Source organism: Portunus trituberculatus, chromosome 37 (assembly GCF_017591435.1).
Source record: "Portunus trituberculatus isolate SZX2019 chromosome 37, ASM1759143v1, whole genome shotgun sequence".
Classification (NCBI taxonomy): Eukaryota; Metazoa; Arthropoda; class Malacostraca; order Decapoda; family Portunidae; genus Portunus; species Portunus trituberculatus.
Genome location: NC_059291.1, coordinates 15,104,152 through 15,116,981, shown reverse-complemented (window position 1 = coordinate 15,116,981; position 12,830 = coordinate 15,104,152). Strand labels below are relative to the sequence as shown.

At 37.5% G+C, this 12,830-nt stretch overlaps 1 protein-coding gene across 2 annotated transcripts in view; it reads left to right on the top strand.

Moving 5' to 3' along the window:
- Nucleotides 1–12,830, top strand: part of LOC123514303 (hemicentin-2-like) — a 236,942-nt gene that overhangs the window by 93,158 nt on the left and 130,954 nt on the right. The window lies entirely within an intron of this gene.

The following is a 12,830-nucleotide window of genomic DNA, read 5'->3' as shown; positions in this document are numbered from 1 at the left end:
CTGATAGACATGTAGTCACTTCAATATATCAATATATATTTATTTACATATCTATCTATATATTTATCTGTCTATCCATCTATCTAGCTACCTATCTATCCATCTACGTGTCAGTGTTCCTTACTGAAAATGAAGAGGATGAGAAACACGATAGATAGAAAAAAAGGGAAGATGAGACGGAAGTCAAGAACAGGGAATAAAGGAGAAGGAGGAAGTGAAGTAAGAAGAAGGATTACAGAGCATTACAGAGGATTACAAGCAGCAAAATCCATTCACATTCCCTCTAAGCTGTTTGATTTCACTAACCTCTTCTACCTCTGCAGCCTTTCTCATGTTCATAGGGAGCCACTGTTCCTCATTAGTCTTTTTTTTTTTTCATAAGGCTGTTGTGTGTTCTCTCCCCTCTCCACTCAACCCTCCCACTCAAACCATCTATACGGTATTTCCGTTTTCTGTTTTATCTTACCTTATCTTCTTTCATCCAAAAAAAAAAAAAACTAATACGGCAGAGAAAAAAAACAAACAAACATACAAGATAACTATAAGAAGCTAAAGAGACGAAAGAGGCAAAGCAAGTAAGCACGACAGGTAAAGATAAACACAATATAGCTGTCGCTTATAACCGCGATGCAGGTAAACTCTTGGGAGACTCCTGACCGCGGGAAGCATCTGTGGCGGACGAGGGAACCTTGATAACCAAACTTGCGGCACCCGTGACAGGAGATGGGAGTGATAGGGTAAGAGAAGGGATAGGGGAGGAGAGGGACATGGGGCAGGAAACTTATGGACCAAAGAGATATCAGATATGAGAGAGAGAGAGAGAGAGAGAGAGAGAGAGAGAGAGAGAGAGAGAGAGAGAGAGAGAGAGAGAGAGAGAGAGAGAGAGAGAGAGAGAGAGAGAGAGAGAGAGAGAGAGAGAGAGAGAGAGAGAGAGAGAGAGGGGGAGGGAAGGGTTTGAGGCATAGAGAGAGGTATAGACTATAGAGAGAGATAGAAAGGGGGTAAAACTTTCCCTTCCAATCTGACCGTGTTTTTCGTAAGGGATCACTAAGTTTTTTTTTTTCTTATCTTTTACTCTTTTTCTTTTTCTTTTTTTATCTCTTCTTTTCAGATTTTTTTTTTCTTTGTGATGATAAATGTGGTGTTGGTAGAAGTGGAGGCGATTATATGTGGCGATGCAGTCTCTCTCTCTCTCTCTCTCTCTCTCTCTCTCTCTCTCTCTCTCTCTCTCTCTCTCTCTCTCTCTCTATTTAAACATTATCTTACACTTTAAACATTATCTTACACACTCTCTCTCTCTCTCTCTCTCTCTCTCTCTCTCTCTCTCTCTCTCTCTCTCTCTCTCTCTCTCTCTCTCTCTCTCTCTCTCTCTCTCTCTCTCTCTCTCTCTCTCTCTCTCTCTCTCTCTCTCTCTCTCTCTCTCTCTCTCTCTCTCTCTCTCTCTCTCTCTCTCTCTCTCTCTCTCTCTTTTATCATCCCTGCCTCCATCCCTTCTTTCTCCTCTCCACACCCTTCACTTGCCTCCCTACCTCCCCCCTTGCACCGCTTCACGAGGTCACGTCAACAGTACCTGCATGTTATGACGAAACTCAAACTACTCCCCACAAGACTAATGAAATCCCCCGCTCTAAATTCCCCTTCCCTCCTGCTTCCTCCCCCTTCAACTTCTCTCGCTGCCTGCACCTCAATGAAGCCACAGGTGAAGCGACAGGTGAAGCCCTTGAGGTTAAGGTGTCCCCGTGTCCCTCTCTTCCTCCCTCCTCTCTGCGGTAATTGACTCAGATCAAGTTATTATTCACCAGAAGCAGTGACGTGTTAAATTACTATCCCGCTTGGTTTGAAGTGTGTGTATGTTATCTGGTTTGTGTGTTTATTCTCTCTCTCTCTCTCTCTCTCTCTCTCTCTCTCTCTCTCTCTCTCTCTCTCTCTCTCTCTCTCTCTCTCTCTCTCTCTCTCTCTCTCTCCTGTATATATATATATATATATATATATATATATATATATATATATATATATATATATATATATATATATATATATATATATATATATATATACACAGAGAGAGAGAGAGAGAGAGAGAGAGAGAGAGAGAGAGAGAGAGAGAGAGAGAGAGACTACCTATCACTATACTGACGATGCTCTGTTAGTTATGGATATACTGAGTCGTATTCTGGTTGTGGTTGTGATTGTGCTTTTGGTTCATGTTCTGCTCTTGTTGCTTTTGTTTTTTCTTCTGGTTGTGGTTCTCCTTTTCGTTATAGTCAAATAAACAGCTTTTGTATTGGCCATACCAGGTGTTTTTTTATTCACTCCTGTGTGTCCATTCTCTCCTCTTTTCCCTTCCTTCTTTTCAGTTAGTTATTTCCTTGCCAAGTATTAGTCTTAGCAATGCATTTTTTCGTAAAGTCCTTGAAATGTAACACTTTGATTTTGTTTTTATGGGTCTGTGTACTAGAAATTCTAATATAAAGTTTTCTGCATTTTACTGAAAGTTCTGGTCATGAATCGATGCGCTACACGGCACGCAACACTAAGCCAGCGAGGATTAAGGTCTCTGGGGGACAGAAACGAGACATGGAAGGTTACTGTACTCGTTCAACTTGTGTACGTGCATGCATTAGGCGAGAACACTTATATCTACATGCATTCCACCTCCTCTAACACTCTCGTTCATCAAAAAGTACTCGTATAGACTCGATAGAACCATAACGCGTGTAGTGAGAGTATACAGCATAGCCAGTATCTGTGCAGGACAAATATTAGGGTAGTTTGTCGTGCCTTGTGTCTTGGTTTATAGCATTACGTATGGAGCCGTTGCGAGTACTTCATATGGCGTCATCAATACCAGGACAAATATTCGAACATCTAGCTGTGTTTCATGTCTCATATTATGGAGGTGGAATATGAACGTGAAATGGTAGAATGGATGACCTCACGACGTGCACCAACACAAGGATTTACAAAGTCACGTATCACTGCATCGACCAGTAATGAAGAACATAAAGGAAGATATTAGACAAGAGGAGCCTTCATAATAATTCATTGATATCTCCGCATCGACTAAAGATAAACAATAGAGCAAAATTTACAACTTTATACAACAGGAGACTTCAGAAAATCACGTGTGTAAAAAGCATCCACAGTCTGTTGAATTGAAGACAACATCTTTATTACTTGAGTGTTATTCGAGTGTTACCTGCGTGCTATATACTTATTACCGATGCGTTCCCTGCAAGTTACTTCTCACGGGAATGTCACGTGTTACCTTGTCTATGATAGCAGCGCGTGGGTAGTTTTCAGAGCTTATTCCTACTTATCGCACTGCTTGTCTTTAAATTAGACTTCTCTTTTGCCTCTCCTGCGTTTATCATCTTCCGGGAACGTGTGTGACGTTTTCTACCTTTTTTTCCCTTAGCTGAACCTCCTGATAGAAAGGCTTTGGTGTAAAAGGTGATAAGAATACACGTAAGTGCAGGAAATTGCTCGATGTTGGTGAAGACTTTAGAAACGTAAGGATATTCAGGTGGAGAATCTGCAAGAAAACACTTTGGAAATTAAGTCTTTTGCTTGATTCGAAGCTGTTCGTATTGAATTTGTACCTGGCTAAGGCGCTTTCACTCTCCTTCCTGCCAGGATAAGACACGGAAGTCTTATTCACCTTATTTACAGCTAACCGAGAAGTCACGGAGTTCCTTTGACTCAAATGTATCCAGAAAAACGTGAAATGAAGGAAGTGTTTCAGCGTTAAGTGTGTAAAGTAAAGCAAAGTAAAGTTTATTGCCATTTCATTACATGTACATATATATTGGTTAAACAGATGTGTTCATTGCATGGTCCATCGAGCCAAGGCTCCCTGATAGACGGAGTTACTAAACTATGTGGTGACTCTGTTAGAAGACTTTACTTTTTTTTTTTTTTATACCATGTGGGCTTTTCACGAGAATTTCTGGGCTAAAGGGAAACCGTTGCCCCGAGTGAGGAAGCCCAACCTACACTCGGACCGTGGACAGGATTCGAACCCGTGCGCTTGGAGATCCCTCGAACCCCAAAGCGCGCATGGTTCCACTGTAATATATTTATAGAAATACAAGAATAAGTCATATTTCACCCAATCACGTTCACACTATACATACATACGAACACATTACTTATATAAATACTTGTGCGTACATATATATATATATATATATATATATATATATATATATATATATATATATATATATATATATATATATATATATATATATATATATATATATATATATATATATATATATATATATATATATATATATATATATATATATATATATATATATATATATATATATATATATATATATATATATATATATTTTTTATTTTATTTTACATTACAAGGGCACTGGCCAAGGGCAAACAAAGTGTTGGAAAAAAAAATCCCGCTGGTTGCCAGGCCCTGTTAAGAGGAAAGTAGAAAGAGAAAAAACAAAAAATCTAAAGGAGGGTCCAGTTAACGTAAGAGGTGTCTTGACACTCCTCTTTTGAAAGAGTTTAAGTCATTGGCAGGTGGAAATACAGACACAGGTAGAGAGTTCCAGAGTTTACCAGTGTATATATATATATATATATATATATATATATATATATATATATATATATATATATATATATATATATATATATATATATATATATATATATACTTCCTGAATAATTCATATACTTCTTTAAAGTAAACTTATCATACAATACAAATAAATGATGGACTGCAAGCTGCTAGTTATGAACATCTAAGGAAATGTTCTTTGTTTTTTTCTTTTAAACAAAGTAACTAATACTAGTAATATCTTTTATATTAGGAGGCAAGGAATTCCATAGCTGTGGACCAAAGTAAAATATGCTGTGCTTGAATAACTGTGTGCGGAATTGCGGGCACTCCAAATTCAAGTTCCCACCTCTTGTTGCATACGGTGAATCTACACATTTAAATAGGTTATTATTTGGATATCTTTTAATGAATTTGAAGATGGAAAAAAAGGACAAAATGCTTATGAATATCGAAGAAATTCAATAGTTTATGATTAAAAAAATTGTAGATGTTAGGTCGAATTTACCCATAAAAAGTATACATCGCAAAATTTCGTTTTGAATTATCTTTAATCTATTTATGAAAGACGGCCAAGTGCAGGCCCAAATTGAGACACAATAAATAAAATAAGGGTAGCAGAATAAATACTCAGTAGAGCTTCAGTTGTGAGTTGCTTCCGTATCTTGTACAATATCCCACACATCCTAGACAGTTTCATGCATACATTATCAATATGGATATTCCAATTAAGGTTTTCATCAATAAATACATATAAAAATTCTATTTGAGTGACACATTGCAGAGTTTGACCTTCAAGAAGTATTGGTTGGATATGATTTTTTACTGACCGATTTTGGAAAAAAATATAATTAGTTTTACTTATATTGAGTGTTAGTTTGTTATGTTTTATCCATTGATTTATTAAATGTAGTTTTGAGGTCAAGTTTGAGTGTAGATTGTGTATGTATTTCATAAGCAAGTTTATGTCGTCTGCATACAGAGTGAATATAACTTTTGAGCTGGATTTGATTATATCATTTATATAAATAAGAAAAAGGGTTGCTCCTAGTATAGATCCCTGTGGAACACCTACTGATATGGATTTAGTAAGAGAATATTTAGAATTACAATACACAGCCTGTGTCCTGTTGGTGAGATAATTTTGTAGCAATTTTAATGGTACACCCCTTATGCCAATATGTTTAAGTTTGTCAAATAAAATAAATGTCATGTTTTACCATGTCAAATGCTTTCGACAGATCTATAAAAACACCTACGGCATAATTTTTTCTTCTAAGCATTTATTTATATATTATGAGTAAATTGCAAAATTGCTGACTCAGTAAAGCGACTGGCGCGAAAGCCATGTTGGCAATCAGTTAAGATGTTGCTGGTCTCCAAATAATCTTTTAACCGAATAGATCTAATTTTCTCAAATATCTTGCTAAAGGTTGGAAGTATAGATATGGAACGATAATTATTAATATCACTCTTGTTTCCTGTGTGTGTGTGTGTGTGTGTGTGTGTGTGTGTGTGTGTGTGTGTGTGTGTGTGTGTGTGTTCACTGTTTGATCTGCTGCAGTCTCTGACGAGACAGCCAGACGTTACCGAACGGAGCGAGCTCAGAGCTCATTATTTCCGATCTTCGGATAGGCCTGAGACCAGGCACACACCACACACCGGGACAACAAGGTCACAACTCCACGATTTACATCCCGTACCTACTCACTGCTAGGTGGACAGGGGCTACACGTGAAAGGAGACACACCTAAATATCTCCACCCCGGCCGGGGAATCGAACCCCGGTCCTCTGGCTTGTGAAGCCAGCGTTCTAACCACTGAGCTACCGGGCGTGTGTGTGTGTGTGTGTGTGTGTGTGTGTGTGTGTGTGTGTGTGTGTGTGTGTGTGTGTGTGTGTGCCTTTGTGTGTATGTGTAAGTCATATCTAACTCCAGAGACCAAATAGTTTTCTTTGAGTCCGATTTCCAATAAAGTGTTTGCTTCCTTCTGCATGAATAAAACAAAATGCAAAACTAATACAAGAAATATAGTTTCCTGAAAAAAGAAGAAACACGAACAATATAAATAAAAGAAAAGAAAAGCCGATCAGATGCCTTTCAATCACCTTATACCTGACACTATCCATCCCTCTTTCCCTTCCCCGAAAATTAAAGGTGTAAATCATATCTACACCCATATCTAGTTTTCTATAAATACAGACCATGTGCTCTCCGCTTTTCCTTTCCTACTCAACGCATGTGTGACTCAAATGCTGTATATCCCCAGACGTCACTGGGATAAAAAAGTGATGTAGTATAATTATAAAAAGTGTGTGTGTGTGTGTGTGTGTGTGTGTGTGTGTGTGTGTGTGTGTGTGTGTGTGTGTGTGTGTGTGTGTGTGTGTGTGTGTGTGTGTGTGTGTGTGTGTGTGTGTGTGTGTGTGTGTGTGTGTGTGTGTGTGTGTGGGCGCGCGCGTGTGTGCGTGTGTATATCTGATCTTGTATTAGAGAGGATTTCTTTGTTGTATACTGCCAAGATGCACGGAAGAAAAAATATCGAGTTCATATTACTAAGAAAACTCGGTCTTTTGTTATTTTTTCGTACACACTTAGTCTTGTATTACTGAGAGAGAGAGAGAGAGAGAGAGAGAGAGAGAGAGAGAGAGAGAGAGAGAGAGAGAGAGAGAGAGAGAGAGAGAGAGAGAGAGAGAGAGAGAGAGAGAGAGAGAGAGAGAGAGAGAGAGAGAGAGAGAGAAATCAGTTTTTTTTTTTTTCCAGTAAACGTGGTCTTGTATTAGCGGTGATTATCTTTGTTGTATATTGACGCGACACATGGAATAGCAGATATCGGATTTATATTAAGAAAAAAACTTTGTTCTTCTATATTTTGTGGTGGAGGGTATATCTGATCTTGTCTTACAGGGGTGTATGTTTATTGTATACTGAGAAGATATATGTCATTTACTTTATTTATTCATCTATTTCATTTTCTATAAGTGTTATGTATTTGTCATTTTTATTTAGGTATATTTTTTCACTTTCTTATGTCAGGAAGTTTTACAACAGGCGCATAGAAATTGGGAAGTCCGAAATGGAAGGTCTGGTAGAACAGCTGTTACCAAAAGTCTGAAAAAAAATATCCGCCTTTCTTTTGCCTCACTCCTCAAGGCAATAAGGTGTAATTTAAGGATAATCTATATACAGTATGAAGGAACATTCGGTCGATTTGTCTGTCTGTTTGTTTGCTGTATGTGCGCCTTTTATCATTTTATAATGAAGTGTGATGTAGGGATAAAATTAACTTTCTAAAATATATATAACGGTTGGCACTAGATAACAAAAAAATATATTTTGCCTATACAGAAAGTTACTGCAAATTAAGGGAAGGTCAAGGGATGAGCTTCAAAATTAAACCTTTATTAATTCTCAACCAGTATTCTTAAAGGTTTCAATGTTTTATCGCGACTACTTCAAACAGGTTTTAGTGATTTTGATTATCTAGTATTTTTTTCTTTCATATAACTTATAATCTTCCAGAAATTTTCAGCGATTGAGAGGAAACCCCACATGACCTTTAGATAATATGGTTCAATAATCATTCGAGTCTTTAAATCAAGACCACCAGTGAGAGGACATACAAGTGTGTTTTAGTCACTAGGTATACTCACACACACACACACACACACACACACACACACACACACACACACACACACACACACACACACTCACACGTTACCTGCTCACACATCCAATCACACACAAGCACCAGGAAATAATACCTCCTTCTCCTCTTCGTCTTCCTCCTCCTCCTCCTCCTCCTCCTCCTCCTCCTCCTCCTCCTCCTCCTCCTCCTCCTCCTCCTCCTCCTCCTCCTCCTCCTCCTCCTCCTCCTCCTCCTCCTCCTCCTCCTCCTCCTCCTCCTCCAATGCTATTCTCAACCTCCTCTTTATCTCCTTTCTTCTTCCACCTCATAACCTGCTCCTTACAGCCCCTTCCTCACGCTTTCCTCCTCACTGGTCCTCCTTCCTCCACTCCTTGTCTTTCTCCTCCCCCTCATTGACCTCTCCTTCCTTCCATCTGCAGGATCTCCTCAGACTTTTCTTTCCTTCCTTTCATCATCCTTAGCTTCCCACCTATCGTTCCCTGCTTCTTCCTGCTTTCCTTTCCCACCTTACCTCAATGCCCTTCCTTTTTTTCCTTCCCTTTCATCATCCTTAGCTATCCACTCATCGGTTCCTGCTCATTCCCACCTTCTTTCCACACCATTCCTTCATTCCCACTGCCTTTCAATGTCACTATTACTTATTCCTCAGTCTTTCCTTTCTCCATCCTATCACCTTTCACTCCCTCAGCTCCTCAGTTTCTTCTCCATTCTCCTTCCACTTCTCCTTTCCACCAGGCCTTCTATCTTCACTCTCTCCACCTTATACGTCTCAACAGCCTCCCTGAATGCTCCCCGATGCGTCTCTCACGCCAAGACCAAGCCGTGTGTTGATTTAGCATAGCCGGGAGATGTAACGCAAACACAGAGGGAGGCCGGCCGATGTACTTCACGGCTCAAGTCTTCGTGTTCTAGGAGAAGGAGGAGGATCGGAAGGCAGAAGAGGATGGGTGAGGGAACGAGGGAAGGGAAGAAGGGAGGGATGAGAAAGTGAGGGTGCTAAGGATAAGTGTGGGAGTCTCTATATAGAATAAGTGTCGGGATGGTGAATGCTGATTGTGGAGGAGGAGGAGGAGGAGGAGGAGGAGGAGGAGGAGGAGGAGGAGAAGAAAGAGGAGGAAGAAGAGGAGGAGGAGAAGGAGGAGGAGGAGGAGGAGGAGGAGGAGGAGGAGGAGGAGGAGGAATACATAGGAATACATAGGAAAGACGAGTGACAGGAGGCCTTGTGACCTATAACGAGGTCACTCGTTTACTAAACTACACGTACAGAAGCTACATACTTAGTAGGAGGTAAGGATAGAACAGATGAAGCTCCTCCCACCCACCAATCCTCCGGCGTCACCCGGCAAGAAATAAGACGAAAATACGCCCCGACTGCTGAGAAGGACAAACGGGGAAATTTATACAGGAAAGATGGGAAAAAAAAGAGAGTACTAATGGAACTACTACTATCGCTAAGAAAAAGAGGTATCTACTACTATCGCTAAAAGAAAAAAAAATTATCGGAAACCATTTTCTTTATAAAACTTGTCTAATTTACTTTTGAACGTAGCTACCGTATTAACTTGGACGACGGACGCTGGCAGCTTGTTCCAGTGTTCAACTATTCTTACGTTAAAAAAGTTTCTTCGCAAATCAGTATTAAATCGCTGTCTTTTAAGCTTCAAGCCGTTATTTCTCGTTACTGATTGCGAAAGCTCAAAAAGATTTGAATGAGGTCTCCTCGGATGCGACGATCTTTGAGGGAGAACATGTCTAGTCTTTTGAGACGTTCTTCATATGACAGGCCACGTATTCCGGGAGGAGGAGGAGGAGGAGGAGGAGGAGGAGGAAGAGATGGATGGATTTTAATTTTAGGCGCCGCAACATCAACGGTCATATGGCGCCGCTACGATATTTTACTTACTACAATGTAGTTTATAAAAACTAAAAGAAATTAAAAAAGATAAAATCAAAGGTAACAAAAAATACTAAAACTACAATAAAATTCAATAAAACATTAAAAATACATATAATAAACTTAAATAAGATGCATAAAATAGCTGAGGAGGAAGAGAAGGAGGGGGAGGAAGAGGAAAAGGAGATGATGATGATGATGATGATGATGATGATGATGATGATGATGAGAAGGAGGAGTAAAAGCCGGAGAGGAAGAGGAGCAAAAGGTGAAGAAGAAGACACGGAATGTAGTCAAGAATGAAAAGGAGAATGAGAGTAAGTGAACGAGAAATAAAAAAAACAACACAAAAACTAGAGAACGGAAAAGTACAACGCAGTGTGGAGAAAAACAGAGAGGAAGAAGAGAAAGAGAAGAGGATACAGAATACATCAAAGAATTATAAGAAATGGCAAGGTGAGGAGAAAAACAAAACTAGTACACGGAAAACCAGAAGAGACTGTGAAGCAATACAAAAATGAAAAAGAAAAAAGAGAGAGAGGGAAAAGGAAAGAATAGGATATGGCCAAGAACAGTAACTAAAAACGAGAAAAAAATCTTACCTGAGAACATTATGGAGGAAAAAAAAAACACAGGAAGAGAAGGGAAAGGAAGAAGAGGAGGAGGAGGAGAAAGAGGAGGAGGAGGAGGAGGAGGAGGAGGAGGAGGAGAAGGAGGAGGAGGAAGAGTATAAGTCGAAAAAAAGCAAGGGAAATAGTATCTCCTTGGAAGACTTCTAATAAAGGTAACGTGGCAGTCCTTGACTCAATGTTTTTTGCCCATACAGACCCACTCGCTCTCTTGAACATTATCCTTACCAGATTGGAAATGAACAAGATCTTCATTACAATGTCTTTTTTTTCGATGGAGAATAGAAGTGAGGGAAGTCTGTTATTAGTCTTCTTTGTTATTCTTTGTGTTTCTGTTTGTCTGTAAGTCTGTATATCCCACTCTCTCTCTCTCTCTCTCTCTCTCTCTCTCTCTCTTGCTTTCACACACACACACACACACACACACACACACACACACACACACACACACACACACACACACGGCCCGGTAGCTCAGTGGTTAGAGCGCTGGCTTCACAAGCCAGAGGACCTGGATTCGATTCCCCGGCTGGCTGGAGATATTTGGGTGTGTCTCCTTTCACGTGTAGCCCCTGTTCACCTAGCAGTGAGTAAATCGAAGAGTTGTGACCTTGTTGTCCCGGTGTGTGGTGTGTGCCTGGTCTCAGGCCTATACGAAGATCGGAAACAATGAGCTCTGAGCTCGTTCCGTAGGGTAACGTCTGGCTGTCTCGTCAGAGACTGCAGCAGATCAAACAGTGAATTACACACACACACACACACACACATACACACACTTATCTACAGTCCCGCTTATTCTTTATCCTTCACTCACACACTGCGAACTCATTGGAATAAAACGTTTTCATTTAATTTCACTCAGTATTTTTTCCACATGACTTTTAAATCAACTCCTGTTTCTTCGCTTTCAACGTTTTTTTCTTTTGTGTTCTGGTTCTATTCTTGACCTCTCACCTACTCCTCTCTCTATTTTCTTCCTCTTTTTTGTGTATCAGATTATGATACGTCCTCTGTTCCTCTCTTCAGCACTATTCATCAAATATTTGTTTCAAAAGTGTGGAAAGAATTATTTTTAGTATCACAGTAATGAAAACAGGTTGGATACATATATAAAATTCTCTCTCTCTCTCTCTCTCTCTCTCTCTCTCTCTCTCTCTCTCTCTCTCTCTCTGTCTTGCCTCTCTCTCTGTCTTGCCTCACCTATATATATATATATATATATATATATATATATATATATATATATATATATATATATATATATATATATATATATATATATATATATATATATATATATATATATATATATATATATATATATATATATATATATATATATATATATATATATATATATATATATATATATATATATATATATATATATATATATATATATATATATATATATATATATATATATATATATATATATATATATATATATATATATATATATATATATATATATATATATATATATATATATATATATATATATATATATATATATATATATATATATATATATATATATATATATATATATATATATATATATATATATATATATATATATATATATATATATATATATATATATATATATATATATATATATATATATATATATATATATATATATATATATATATATATATATATATATATATATATATATATATATATATATATATATATATATATATATATATATATATATATATATATATATATATATATATATATATATATATATATATATATATATATATATATATATATATATATATATATATATATATATATATATATATATATATATATATATATATATATATATATATATATATATATATATATATATATATATATATATATATATATATATATATATATATATATATATATATATATATATATATATATATATCCTCCGCAGTATCCCCAAAGCGAAGGTGCCTCTGGCGTTTTGCCTCTGCCAGTTGGGGGACCTGAGGAGGTATTATGCTGATTTTCCTGGAATGATTATTGCTTCCGTGTCAGAGACCCATCTCTTTGT